We start from the raw sequence: 16,012 nt of genomic DNA on the forward strand, positions 1-16,012 counted from the left end.
TCCGGTGTATGATTTCACAGCTTATTAATTGTCCTCTAACTATACAAACAATGCTCCAGCATGGGTAGATAAAATGAACTTGCAAAATTTTCTGTTTAACATGTTCAGTTTTTAAACACTGAAATTTCCATTTTCTATCCTGAATATAATTTTTCTTTATTTGTGGCACTAGTGACCTTTATTTCATAGAATATAGACAAGATGGGCATACAGAGAAGGGGGATGGACATGCAACAACGGCTTGAGGGCCGGGCTCTACCTCTACACCACACGCTGTACCGCTCCTTGCTGAATATTATTAAGTAGTTTTTTTTTTTTTATATGTGCATTCATGTTTATAATAGAATAAACATTTTCCAAACCAACAACTCCATTCGGGTGAAGTCTTATGTAGGATTCTAGTTGTGGATTCACCTGTGTAACATATATTTATCTTTGCAAGATTCCTTTTTTTAAATCTCAGGCACAACATTAAATTTATTTTCTTCCCAAATAGCAACTACTTTGGTGCAGGCTGTAAGGAGGTATACAGGGTCTACTGATTTGTTTTTCAGTCACATGTACAGGGGTTGGACAATGAAACTGAAACACCTGTCATTTTAGTGTGGGAGGTTTCATGGCTAAATTGGACCAGCCTGGTAGCCAGTCTTCATTGATTGCACATTGTGATGTATCAAGAGCCACGGTATCCAGGGTAATGTCAGCATACCACCAAGAAGGATGAACCACATCCAACAGGATTAACTGTGGATGCAAGAGGAAGCTGTCTGAAAGGGGTGTTGGGGTGCTAACCCGGATTGTGAAAGGTACCCATCCCTACCTGTTTTACAGTTTGTCAGCCTCACTCCCGGAAAGCTGTGTGGTCATGTTTTGAAAAGCCAATTTTTAACAGACATATTTTAACATATTTTGTCTACAAGACTGGCTCTTTTAGGCTATGCACATTATTTTGCTGTTATAAAAAACCAAAGATTTTTCATCCTTGATAATAGCATTTACAGAAAAAGAGACTATATTAGCTGCTGCAGTTCACTCTGTCTGTGTCGTGGCAGATTTCAGTGCAAAACGAATGCTTCACCAAAAGCAACTGAAACACTAGTTGTTACATTTTGTAACATTAAAAGCAATTTGCTGCTAAATTTTTGTGAAACAGGAGAACAACGTTTTCTGTATATATTATTTACACAGTTACCAGTGGTTATAAGCCAAAATATGAATGAATCAGCTAAGAATAAAGATAATCTTGCTAGTGTTAGTCCTGCACTTCAGCAAACTGCTCGGCATTAAAACATTTTTGGGTGGATCGATATGAGTTTACTGAAGACTGTACCTGTACGTGTTGAGTCGAATATACAAAATATTACAAAGAATAAAAGTATATGTGTTTTAAGTGTTGTGTTGTCAGAACAATATAGTAGCTTTGATTAACTAAGTAAAACACATTTACGAGCTGCATATTGAACTGTTCATTAATAACTTAATTAAATATAATCATGAAGTCATGACTGCTGACTGTTGGTTTTCTATTACTCTGCTATACTTACAAGCAAATTATTTGCAATGCAGGAATACAATTTCCACCAAAAGCAGTGTTTGGTCTTGTTAGTAATGCTGGACTGCTATTCATTTTTTTTTTTTTTCAAATCTCCATAGAGCATTACTTTAAATTTGTTTCAGATTGGGACTCGGTCTCTGCAAATGTGAAACTGGGGACATCCCTAGTCTTTAAAACCCTAACCCTAATGGTGCATATACAAGTACAGGGGTTGGACAATGAAACTGAAACACCTGTCATTTTAGTGTGGGAGGATTCATGGCTAAATTGGACCAGCCTGGTAGCCAGTCTTCATTGATTGCACATTGCACCAGTAAGAGCAGAGTGTGAACGTTCAATTACCAGGGTAAGAGCACAGTTTTGCTCAAAATATTGAAATGCACACAACATTATGGGTGACATACCAGAGTTCAAAAGAGGACAAATTGTTGGTGCACGTCTTGCTGGCGCATCTGTGACCAAGACAGCAACTCTTTGTGATGTATCAAGAGCCACTAATTTGGGATTTGAAACTTTCCAGTGAGACTAGGCAATTGGGGAATGGAAATGAGTAACATTAGTATTAATCAGTAATATGTCAAATTTGAGTAAAATTGTAGAAATTGAAAATTCTGTGCATTAATTTCCATTTTTAGTTTTTGTTGTGAAACGGGATGAAAGAATCTGAAACTATACACTAAATAGATTTTCTAGTATTTAGCTGTATTTGAAGCACTGCATAGTGAAAAGGCAACTGAATCATTCTAAAGCACAAGTTGAAGTCTAATGTGTACAACTGATTTCTTATAGCAGAAATCGGGATAGCAGCTCATTACACTGTGCAGCAAAATAATTTTGCAGATATTTAGCATTTTTTGAAACACTGTAATATTCAAAATGCAAAGGTTGTTCAAAGATCAATTTCTAATGCTGCTCTATTTCTAACACTGTTCTTTTATTCTAAGGAAGGCGAGAGCAGCCCTTTGAACTATCCCATAAAGTGACTGTTTACCAACTGCCTGCATTTCAAACACTGGTGATAAAAAGACAGTGTTTGTTCAAAAACATATTTTGACTTAATTTCAGTCTTGTTTGACCAATAGCAGCATTGATAAAACAATCAACATATTCAGAATTAAAATTTGGTTTTCTTCCTTAAGCACCAAGCTAATTAGCATCATACCAGAAGGCTTTATATTAATAATCTCAAATTAATTCAACATTTGTTTGACAGCAAAAGCACAAACAGATTTTGTTTGTACAATTCTTTTATATGAATTCAGGCATTTGGAGGTTAAAGGTGAAAAATGTTTGGAAATTGCTTACCATGGTCCAAGTAATTTAAAAGTACCATTAATACAAATAGCATTGTGTGTATGAGTGCTGGTGATGTACTATTTCCGACTGGATTGGAAGCATCAAACACAATGAAATAAACAATATTTTAATTGTTTTGTCCTAAAACTTATTTTCTCTGATCAGACACACCCTACAGTGAACCATTCTGATGAACAGGACAGCAGGTACAATGAATAATGAACATGTGGCAGCCTCTCTTTGTCTAAAGGCTAGGGTAGGTGGTCTTTAAGACTGGCACACGCGACAGACGTGAGGAGTTGCGGATTCAAATCCCATCTTTTTCAAGGCAGTAGAGGAAAAACCACTTCGTAATTTGAGATAACCCTATTCTCTTGGAGATTCTTTGGCTCATACTCTTTTAGGCAGAAAATCTGTCTGCCAGATTCAGGTGTCTAGTTCTATTTTTGGCTGCGGTACAGTCAACAGTTACACAAACAGCAGACTGTATTTTACTTTAGATCCAAGGTTTCTTCGAAAATGCAGTCTTCGGCCAATGAGATCAAGGCGTCCACGTTCAATGCAGCCTGTGGAGAGCAGCAGGCAAAGTGGAAGAACATGGCTGCCAGCAGAATTTTGTTACTCTAATACTTCATGCAGATTCCAGCTCCTCCGTCCTGGAAGATTACATAAAATGTGTTAATACTGTGCATTCTGGGATTCAGAGTTTTTACCAGTCTCTTCAGTTTTCTGTGTGTAGTTCAGTGCTTGTCTCCCTTCATGGCTGGGCCAAACAGTCCCCATACCTTAGACAAATGATAAAGAAATAGAATCCTTATTGTACAGAAAAAAGAACATTTGCTATGTTTTATTATTTTGGGTTAATTTGTGCAGGACTACATTTTGTGCTTGCACCGTTTAAATTTATTGTGACAGTCCTATAGGAGGCTAATAATCCACCTACTGTTGCTAAAGCAATGGCCTGTAGTTGTTTCCCCAAAGCACGCTGTTGTATATTACTGCTGCCAGGATACCCAGTCAAGACTGCCCCATTGTTTCACACTAGCAAAGATAAATTCAAAAGTGTTACAGAAGAGGGAAGGTGCATGTATGTGAAATGAAAAGAGTTCTAACACAAATACATTTTGTACAATTTATGTAAAAAGTGAAATGTTTGAATAATTTTTTTGATTGTATGATCGATGTCAGTCTCTCTAAACCAGGAGCTTTAAGCACTGTCTCTCAAATCTGGCTGACCAAGCTTAGAAAAGGATTGTCTGTTCTGAAAAAAACTGCTGCAGTCAACGAACACTGACTTGTGATGGATGTTTACATCATGACAACAACTGCTGTATCTTCGCTGCAAAGTAAAAGGGAATTGGATTTCTTTCTCTTGCACTGCAAAACTCTTGTACAGGATGGTGTTCAGTGTGATTTACTTTAATTTACTATGGATTAACAGATGTGAAAACTGTTTTATTTCTAGTTCAGTGCTTTGAGTTAGTTATTCAGTGACTTAATTCACTGAGTGAAACACATTTGTATAGATTAATTACACACAGACTCATGTTTTCAAGCCTTTATTTCTGTTTATTATGATGATTTTCCACTTACAAATAACATTACATTTAAGAATAGAATATCACATCAGACCAAAAAAAAAAAAAACACAGAAATATAGACCTAATAAAAATCTGTTCAATCTCCGCTTAAATGTTTTTTTCATAAAGATACTTTTAATCTGACAAACGAGCATCACTGGTACCCCTATGACTCTAAATGTCACCTGCAATAAATAACAATTATTTAGGACAATAGGTGTGTAATTTGGAGACCTTACAATTCTGACAGAAATGGGTATCTTGTTGAAGAGTGATAAGGGAGTCATTTAAAAGAGCATATTTTGTAACTTGGCACCTCATACATTGTTGGCATATATGTGCTTAGTGGACACACCAGACTTTAATACATGGGTTTAGATGTTTAGGAGAAGAGTGTATTAACAGACAGGGACCATCCTTTAATAACATTGTTCTAAAGCTATTGTCATAATGTTCCTTCTTTTGTTAGTATGTTCAAAAACGTCTGGGTTTTTTTATTTTTTATTTTTTTATTAATTTGAGACTTGTAATTGACAGCCAGAGTTTAAATGATGTAGTTTGAGATAAGGTAATTGTATTATCTGGTCACTGGTGCAACCTTTGAGTAACAATTACATGCATTTTTTAGCAGTAGTACAATACGCAGTATACGCAGTGTATCTCAAACGTGTATTCACCTGATAAAATTCCAGGTTACAGAGACTTAAAGTACTAAAAGGCAAGTGAAGCTTCATCTTTAACAGGATGTCTGCAGCATTTGACAAAAAATGACCAGACTTTAGTTCAGGTATGGTGTTTTGGGGGTTATCTGCAGTACTATTCTTCCTCCAAACATGCGTTAGCAGTGACATCCAAAGAATTCAACTTTAGCATCATCTGAGCATCAACTACCATTGCAGTTGAGTGTTTTACTGTCTGTTTTCCTTGGAAAAAGCTATTTCCAAGTTTCTGGGAGATTTTTGTGAGTTCTCCTCGTGTCTTGGACAACTCTTCAATATTCTTTTGCCTTCTCTGTCAGAACGGCTGGTTTTATGGTGACAGTTTGTTGCTTAGAAATGCAGCTCTAATCATTACCACTAATTAAGCTTTGCATCAGTAAGACTATTTGAGAAGGTCCTGTTGCTTTGCAATTGTACCACTCTGTGTAATACTTTGGTAATGAGAAACCTTTTTATAGGCTATATTAAACTAGCTGATATTGATTTACACATAGCAGCAGGAATGCTTTCTAAATACTGAGAGACTTTAGGTGGTTTCTTTGCTTTATTGTCTTTTTGCACATATTTGTCTTCATTTGTTCAATATCTATTGCCTGCTCTAATTCGCTTTATTATACATAACTTAAATCTTAGGCAAATGTGTATTGAATTTCTATGTTTGTGTAGATTACTTGCATTGTTCCCAATATGTGGTAAATCTTAAGACTTTGAGTATAACATGCTCACTCTATCACTGGGTTGAATGCTTTCCTTTAATTTGATTGAATTTGTACGAAATACAGGGCCTTTCAAAAGAAATGATGCCCCTTGAAATTATCACATTTAGATACAAAAGATACAAACACAAACGCTGATGTCTTTTATTGTAATTTTATATTATTGACTGAGAAAAAGTAATGCATATTGTGAAAAAGAGGGAAATAGGATACATTTCAAGTCTTTATAAATATAATTTTGAAAGATGTTGCCTATTTCTTTTGATCCCTCTAAAAGAATCTAAACCAACTCACTTCAAATCTTGCCTTTGAGAAATCCTGTTCAAGTTTGCCACATGCTGTATAGGCCACACAGTAAACATGCGGAAGAAAGTGCTCTGGTCAGACAAGAGCCAAATTGAACTTTCTGGCCTAAATACAAATTGCTTACTTACTCTGCTCATGATCCTGAGCTCACCATCCCTTTGGTGAAACTTGAGGATGGTACCACCATGCTTTGGGGACTCTTTTTTTCTGCAAGGACAGGGAAGCAGGTTTGACTTGATAGGAAAACGGATAGAGCTTAATACAAATACAGAACAATCCTGAAAGAAAATCTGTTAGAGGCTGCAGTAGACTTTAGACTTAAAGAGGTTCTTCTTCAAGCAGGGCAATGACCCTAAACATAAAGCCAAAGCTGCAAGAGATTGCTTTGAGCAAGGCATAATCATGTGTTAGAATGACCTAGTCAGAGTCTAGAGCTCAGTCTAATTAAAATTTTATAGTAAAACCTAAAGCTTAACATTCAAATATGCTTAATCTGATTTAGGCAAGCCGGGTTGCAAAAAAGAATGGGCAAAAATGTCTGCCTCTCAATCTGCAAAGCTGATAGAGACATTCCCTTAAATTCCAATGGGTGCGATTGCAACCAAACGTGATTCTAAACTAGTGGGGATGAGTACAAATTCACGGCACACTTTTCAGGTTTTTATTTCTTAAAAATGTTAAGTTATGTTTTGCATTGTTTCAGTCCTCTGGTATCTGGGTAGGTTTTAAGGGTTATCCAATCCTTGTATGCCAAAAGCAAGAGCTGTGTATGCATTCTCAGGACAAAGTCAAGTTTAGTCCCATTGTGAGTTGAGTTGGGCTCCACCAGAGCTACCCCTTGACCCTCATCCTTTTATTGGTGTACATGCACATACTCTCAAGACATAGTCATGGAGAGGATGGCATCTGATTTGGGAATGTCAGGGTTTCATCTTTGCTTTTCACAGATAATGTAGTTCTGTTGGCTCCCTTAGGCCATTACATTAAGTGCACACTGAGGTAGTTCGTAGATGTGTGCGAAGCAGGATGAAGGTCAGCTATTCTAAGTCTGAGGCTACGGTTTTCAACTGGAAAAAAGTGGACTGCTCCCTCTGTGTTGGGGGTCAGTCTCTCCCTCAAGCGGAGGAGTTTAATTGTCTTGGCGTCTTGTTCAAGAGTAATGGTAGGATAGAGCAGGAGATGGACAGATGGATCCGGGGCCTTGTCTGCAGTAATGCAGGCTCTGCTCTGGGCTGTTGTAGTGGGGAAAGAGCTGACCAAAAAACTGTTTCATTTACCCATCTGTCTACATTCCAGCCCTCACCTATGGTCATGAGATATTATCAGGGCCAAAAGAACGAGATTGCGAATGCAAGCAGTTGAAATGATCTTCCTTTGTAGGTTGGCCAGACTCAACCTTAGTGATAAGGCGAGGAGCTCCACCAACCGGAAGGAACTGTAAGTAGAGCTGCTGCTCCTCCACATCAAAAGGAGTCAATTGAGATGGTAGCACATCTGATTATGTTGCCCCCTGGGTGCCTCCCTTTGGAGGTTTTCTGTGCACATCCTACCAGGATGAGACTTTGACCTAGGAACACCTCTTGGAATCATCCAGAATTATCTGGCGAGTGTCACTGGGAAGAGGAATGTCTTTGTTTCCCTTCAAGCCTTTTACCCCAGTGACCTAAGCTTGGATTGGTGGAACACAAAGGATGGATGAATGTGTGGATTTGTGTTGGTCTATTATGTCTATCACATGAAATCCCAATAAAATACACTGAGGTGTGTCCCTGTAACTTAAAAAAAAATCAAGTGATGTTAATATTAATATTTGTTATGCTAAAAAAGGTATATATAGTATGAATGTTCATTTATTAATTCCCCAATTTATTTTTAACACTAATATCTCGACATGGCCAGAATAAACCCTTTAAAACTTAAAGTGTAGTTCTTGCTTCACCCTGAGAATGCAGAGAACTCAACCACTGATGGGGTTTGCTCTGGTAGGGAATATGAGAAGCTTTGTTCACTGTGGTGAGAAAAAAAAATCAATGACAAGCTTAAGCACTCAGCCATATTGTTGCTCCACGGCATCACTTAGATGCATCTGCAGTGCAGATTTTGCACCCTGAGCGCACATTCAGAGCGAGTAGAAGTGTGTGGGAGGTGCAGATGGGTATGTGATGAAATCAACTTCCTCAGGAGAAGAGAGTTTCATACTTTCAGAGACCTTCAAATTATATCTCAAGTGCAGTTAGCTGAATTGTAGTTATTTTGCATGAGAAATAATAACTATGTAGAGTTTTATTGGTTTGTTGTTGACATTGACGTTTTCAACTATTTTTTCCCATTTTGCATTTGTTGATACAAATTTTGTGTTAAACACTTTCTCAGACAGCCTTAGATAACATAACATGCTCTCAGTTTGTTCTGTTTTGAATACCACCATACTAATTCCTTCTGTTAAAACTGGAGCCGGTCAAAGACACATGAGAAGTAAGTTGCTGCTTTTGGGCCGACGGGGTGCACTGTTTGTTTTTAACTTACCCCGTAAATCAATATGGTCAACTTTATTGTTTTAAATGTGCTAACTAAATAAAATTGACACAGACATTGACATTCTTGTGCTAGCTATGACTGAAATCGATGGCCATGTTTTTTTTTTAAACAGTTTTTTTCAGTTGGCTGCACGGTGGCGCAGTTGGTAGCACTGTTGCCTTGCAGCAAGAAGGTCCTGGGTTTGATTCCCAGCTGGGGTCTTTCTGCATGGAGTTTGCATGTTCTCCCTGTGCATGTGTGGGTTCTCACAGGGTACTCTGGCTTCCTCCCACAGTCCAAAGACATGCCTGTTAGGTTAATTGGTAACTCTAAATTGCCCTTAGGTGTATGAATGAGTGTGTGCATGGTTGTATGTGTGTTGCCCTGCGATGGACTGGCCACCTGTCCAGGGCATACCCTGCCTCTCGCCCATAGACTGCTGGAGATAGGCACCAGCTCTTCTGCGACCCACTATGGAATAAGCGGTAGAAAATGACTGACTGACAGTTTTTTTCATCGCTCAGAAATATTTTAAATCAGTTCAAAGGTTCACATCAGCTACATTAGTTATTCAAAATTGTTTAGAAAAGTCATTATTACAACAAAATATAGCAGCTGCCTAAGATTTACAAATGACTTACTGACTACTGGGTCTGAGCTTTCTGAGATAAAAACCTGAAGAAATGGAAATTTGGGGCCTGCTGCCTCCCGTTGGCCAGTATGCAGCAGTTGGTTAACGTGGATATTCTAGATACAGGTTGTTAAAGACACATTACTGACCAAGGAGTCACACAGATTTCGTAAGCACCTTCCTGCTGATTGCATGTCAAGAAATGTGACAAGTGTTGCTTCCCTCTCAAATAATAATTTGATATCCTACATCTGAACGAAGAAATTACCTCATCAAAGTCCTCCAGGCTATATAAATTAAATTTATTTAATTGTATATGTGCATTTAATATTCATTACATTAAAAACAAATTTCCTGTTAATGGTTTGACATTTTTCTGGAGTCATCTCATGTACGTATGTCTCACTGCCGTTTTCTTACCTTACTTGGGAACACAAGTCTGGTTATTTTTCCTACAAGCAGAAAACGAAAGAATTTCTCCTATTGTCTGTTGATTTCCTGGATCTTCTAAGGCGTCTTTCATCAAGGCATTGATAAAGAGTTTCACCACTGAGGGCTGCTGCTGACTAATCTGTCAGTGTTTGTGCGAAACTATGCTGTTAACTTGAGAGGAAAAAAAACATTAAAGGGGGGAATCTATCTCTCTGAATAATCTCTTCACTTTTACTGATGAAATCTGAAAAACAGAAAGCTTGTGTTCTCTGCTGGATCATAAAGGAAATTGACTGCTTCTTTTTTAAGCCTCTCTAAATAAGGAACTTAGGGAGTTTTTCAATGTTACTTCTGCTCTGCATTCGTTACCAAAACACATGGAACAAAATGGATTGTCGTAAGAAATCATTTATTGTTCTCACATTGTTACACTGTGACAATATATACTTCCCAGGAAAGCATATTTTGGCTACAGTTGGCAGTTAAAATGTCTGGAGCTTTAATACAAACCACCCCAATGTGTGTCAGGAGATGCAGACCTCCCTGTAGACCTGATTAGAAGTAGGTGAGAATGTTTGTACAGAGTTTTGTGGCAGTATATATTTCGATCGCTTTGACAAAAATCCAAAAACACCCAATATTCTATGATGTGTAGCCTTCAGTTAAGTTTTCTTTTCTGTCACACGTTTTGTACTTTTATTTGTCCCCATTGTTAAGAATAATAAATTTAAAAAGTAATTTCTTGAATTAATGTTTTCACAGTTTTTATTTCAAAGGCATAAATATATGCAGTGCCATGAAAAAAAATGCAGTATGTGGCCGACTATATATTTCTTCAGTTTTATATTTTTTAATTTTCAGATTATAGATCAAATTTAAAACTGGTAGTTTCATATGTTTGGTTATTTCTAGACACCATATTGGTTCATCCATTGATTTTAGGATCCATTCTATCCATGGATGTTTCTTGGATCACAGCGAAGTGGCCTAACAAAGAAAAAAAAAACATTCCACTAGAAACAGTCAGAAACAATAATAAAAGTAAAAAGAGTAAAAATGTGTGCTTCTGAAATAACATCCAAAAGAACGTAAAGTTATGCATATAACCACTGTTCCCTGAAGGAGAGTAACGAAGTACAACACGAGTACGGGATATCACGCTCTGCGTGTCCTGGCTGAAGCCACCTCTAATCACGCCTCCTAGGCAAATTATGTGATGACGAAAGGTGACAGGCCCCGCCTGCACTACATACCTGTCCGTCGTCGTCGTCATTACTCAGTTCAATAGCCGCTATTCACCGAGCCCAGCTGAACAGCGGGGCAACAATGTGTTGTAATTCGTTACTCTGCTTCAGGAAACAGTAGTTATATGCATAACTTTACGTTCTCTTTCAGTCGATTCACTCAGTACAACTCATGAGTATGGGACATATATAAATGCCCCGCAGAACAGCCATCAAACCTGAATCATGCACTGCATACTAGTGCAGCACTTCAGAACCAGCAGAAAGAACAGAGTGAGCCACAGAAGGAGTTGTCACATCCAAACAATAAAACTTTACAAATGTGTGCGGCGAAGACCAGCTGGTTGCAGCACAAATGTCACTCATGGGCACCCCTTTAAATAGGGCCAAGGAGGTCGCTATGCCCCTGGTGGAGTGAGCCCTCATACCGCGTGGCATTGGGAGACCCCTGTTGCTGTAAGCTAGAGAAATAGCCTCCACAATCCAGTGGGAGAGTCTTTGTCTGGACAGAGCTTATCCCCCTTGCTGGGTTAGCAATACACACAAACAGTTGATCACACAACCTCACAGTCTGAATAAGGTCAATGTAGCTGCGCAGTGCACGTAAAGGGCACAGGAAGTGGAACCTCCTTTGATCCTCAGATGCAAAAGGAGGTGGACAAAAACTAGAAAGCTCCATAGTCATGGAGCTGTAGTCCGAAGGTATAACCTTAGGAAGACAAGCTGCATTGGGTCGCAAGGTGACCTTGGAACCATCCGGCGAAAAGTGTATGCAGGTAGGATTTACAGACAAAGCATGGAGGTCGCCAACCCGCTTTGCAGTTGTCAGAGCAAGAAGCAGAGCAACCTTATATGAAAGGAACTTCACATCTACTGACTCCAAAGAGTCAAATGGAGAGTTACAAAGAGCTTCTAGTACCAATGTGAGATCCCAGGAAGGAAAACTGGGTTTAATCACAGGTCTGAGTCTACGAACCCCCTTTAAGAAGCGTACAGCCAGAGGATGAGCACCTGGTGTGACTCCATTAAAACCAATATGGCAGGCAGAAATGGCAGCCATGTAGACCTTAATTGTGGAAAAGGAAAGACCTTTATCCAGCAGATCCTGCAAAAACACTAAAACTTCCACCATTGAGCACTAAAATGGAACACTGTGCTTGTCCTCACACCACTGCTCAAAACTCGCCATTTATAAGCGTATACGCCTCTAGTGGGGGATGCTCTTGCATTCTGGATTGTTGCCACCACATCAGGGGGGAGGCCTTTGGCTAATAAGCTGGACCTCTCAGCAGGTAAGCATGCAGCTTCCACAGCTCTGGGTATGGATGAAATATCTCCCCCCATGCCTGAGTGAGGAGATCCCGGCAAACGGGGAGTTGCCACGGCTCTGCTGCCAGCAGGCTGATTATCTCGGAATACCATGACTTTGCAGGCCAACGGGGTGCTACCAAAATTAGGGACAGACCCTGCTTGCGCACCCTCTCTAGTACAGGTAGTATCATTTCCACTGGGGGGAATGCATACAGGAGTACATTTGGCCATGGATGGGCCAGGGCATCCACTCCCAGTGGAGCATCCTGATCTGTTATGGAAAAGAACAGAGGACAGTGGGTGTTGGCTCTGGTGGCAAAAAGATCTATTCTTGCTGTCCCAAACAGACACCATATCTGCGCCACCACGGAGGGGTGAAGCCTCCACTCTCTCACCCGAGGTCCGCCTCTGGAGAGCAAATCTGCACCCAGATTCAGTCTTCCCGGGACAGACAGACAGAAAGCGTATGCTGCACCACTGCAAGAGGGTGTGTGTTAGCTTCAGGAGAGGAAATGAACGAGTCCCTCCCTGTCTGTTTATGTATGAAACCACAGTGGTGTTGTCTGTCCTGACCAGAACATGTTGGTTTAACAGAATCTGGCAGAAATGTTGCAGAGCCAGCAGAACTGCTAAGAGCTCCAGGTAGTTTATGTGGAGTTTGGATTGTACTGGTGTCCAAACCCCCCTCACCGACACGCCATCGCACAACGCGCACCACCCCCTCAGGGAGGCATCTGTGGATACCACCTTGCGAAAGGTTACTCTCCCTATTAGCGAACCTCGGCACAACAGTCCTGGTTCCCGCCAAGGGCTGAGAGCTGACATACAGGCAGTGGTTATTGTTAGTTTTCTGCTGCGGTGACGCCATGCACACAACCGGTGAGAGCGGGTCCACCTCTGGAACGGGCGCATCTTCAGTAGACCGAGCGGTACTACTGCAGTCATAGATGCCATCATACCCATCAGTTGTAAGATGGTCTGGAAACGCAGTTTGTGTCCCAACTGAAACTGAGCGAGGCAGCGGTGAAACGCGGCCACTCTGTGGTCGGAAAGACGTGCCCTGCTTCTAAGGGAGCATATTTCCAGACCGAGAAATGAAAATTTCTGACTTGGGATCAGCGATCTTTTCTGAGAGTTTACCAAAAATCCTAGGGCCTGAATGTGTGACAGAACCCGAGACAGCTGCACTATCGCCTGCTCTCAGGAACTGGATATTAAAGCCCAGTCGTCCAGATATGTTAAAATGTGGACGCCTGGTGCTAGCGCTGCCTCTACACACTTTGTAAAGGTGCGAGACGCTAGAGACAGACCGAAAGGCAGTATGAGGTACTCGTACGCCTTGCCCTCGAAGGCGAATCTCAGAAACCGTCTGTGGTCCGGGTGTATCGCTACGTGAAAGTAAGTGTCTGTCAGGTCGATCGCGGCAAACCAATTGCCCGGGCTGATAGCACTCAGAAGCTGCTTGAGTGTTGACATTTTGAACTTTTATGTTCGGAGGTATTTGTGCAGAACTCTCAAGTCCAGGATTGGACGAAGCCCACCCCCTTTTTTCGGAACAACAAAATAACGGCTGTACCAACCTCTGTTCATGTCCGACTCGGGAACCGCACGGATAGCTCATTTTGCCAACAGTGTATTTATTTCCTCTCTCAGAATCTCTGCTGCTTGGGCCATTACTGCCGTGTTTACCATGCCAACAAAGCGGGGTGGTCTCCGGCGAAACTGTAAACGGTAACCCATAGCAACGGTCCTCTCCACCCATGGTTGGAGTGCGCATGCGCGCCACATATGGAGACGTGAAGCCAGGCGATTGGCCTGCGGCACTGTTGGTGGAACGGTGCTGCCCTCTCCCGACGTGCGAGAGAGGTGCAGCCTCATTTGGCTGTCGCCTGCAGCCCTTTGATTTTGACTTTTTTTCATAGAAAAAACTGTCTTTATTGAAACATTTGGAGCATCCATACAAACATTTGGAACAACTGCAGTGCTCAGAAACACATTCAACGCACCCAAACTGGGGGCTTTTAGTGCAAATACATTTGTGGGGAAATTGTGCTTGGGAGACTGTGTTGGGGAAACGCAGCGCCTCTTAGGACTGGGATCCCAAACTACACCAGCAAAACATCTTTTGGACGGCACTTGCCGAAAACTGGCAAACATGTCTCTCTGCTCCCGAAACTCCTGAATCCTGAGTCCCACAGCTAGGACGACTGTGTCTTCTTCTTCCGGGACGTCGAGTCCCTCTGGAGCCCCGGAAGAGGACCTCTGCTCCAGGCCGTCTTTTGGGGACCTTGGCTGTGGTTCTGTGGCAGTGCCGTCTGAGGGCTCAAGCTCACGGGCCGCGTCATCCTCTTCGGTGGGGGTGGCAGTACAGCTGGTTTGCGAGTGCCCGAGCTGGATTTGGGTCTCACATCTCGCCTGGGGATGATACTGCGCAGTGCTTCGGTCTGCTTTTTCCTCAGCTCGAATTTTGCCTGTATGGCGTCGAGAGATTGCCCGAACAGCCCGTCGGCTACCACCGGTTCATCCAGGTAGACGGCTCTATCCCTATCCGGGATGTCAGAGAGCGTCAGCCACAGGTGCCTTTGCACAACCACCGTTGATGCCATCCCTCTTCCCAGTGACAGAGCTGCACAGCAGGATACACGGAGGATGTAGTCAGCGGTGATTCTCACCTCATTCAAGAGTGGCATCACAGGGCTCTCCGGCGGTGATGCGGCTCCAAGCACCGTCAAGCGCATAGCTTGGTATGTTTGCAGCATGGTAATGGAGCTCAGGGCACGAGCAGTGGTTGCTTGAGCCCTGTAGATTTTCTCCAATTGAGCTGCGGAGAACCTACAGTGCTTAAACGAAAGCAATGTTGGACCACCCACACCATGATTTTGGGACGGAGCCAGATATGCTGCCAAAGACGGTTCCATAGGCGGAATATTCACCAGTCCGGCTTTTTCGGCGCCTTCCAGGTCCAGATACGGTCCATAACCCGGTACCATGACGCGGATGGACAGTGGTTTGTTCCATGAAGACATCAACTCAGAGACAAAGTCTGGGAACATGGGTAGATGGTGCTTGACTGCGGCCGGCTCCGAGGGGAGATAAAATCCCGCGAATTGCGATGGCTTCTCCGCAGGAGGTGGGGAGGGCCATTCCACGTCCAGGGTGTCAGCTGCAAGGCGGCAAAGAGAGAGAAAAGACATGTCGCCCGGGTCTGCTGGCGCAGTAGTGGCAGCCTGACTCGGCAGAGACTCATCCTCATCATCGGACAGACCATGAACATCCAAACCGATGTCCAGTACGTCCTCCTCTCCCTGAAGGGGTTCTAGTTGAAGCTGAGACCAAGCACCTGCTTTATCGGCTAACCCATCAACATACTCCATATGGTCTGCCCAGCTGGAAGCGGGGACTTCGACCAAAAAGCCGTCCTCGTCAGAATCGGACAAAACTGGGTTTCCCGCCTCGAAGAGCAGTGGGTCTCGCCGTGAGACAGCAGCCTCTCCCAGCACCTTTTCGAGGAATTTAACCCACCTCTCCAGGGTCGAGCGACGAAGCTGGCGACAGAACGCACATGCTTCGGGCTCCGCCAACGCTCTGCAAGCGTGAACGATCCCAAGACAGACGGGACAAGCCTCATGCTGGTCCTTCTCATGAAGCGAGAAGCCGCACCCCTGAGGACAGGGACAAATAGAAGACTTCTGCTTCGCTTGTGTT

The sequence above is a fragment of the Girardinichthys multiradiatus genome, chromosome 5 (assembly GCF_021462225.1).
Source record: "Girardinichthys multiradiatus isolate DD_20200921_A chromosome 5, DD_fGirMul_XY1, whole genome shotgun sequence".
Lineage (NCBI taxonomy): Eukaryota > Metazoa > Chordata > Actinopteri > Cyprinodontiformes > Goodeidae > Girardinichthys > Girardinichthys multiradiatus.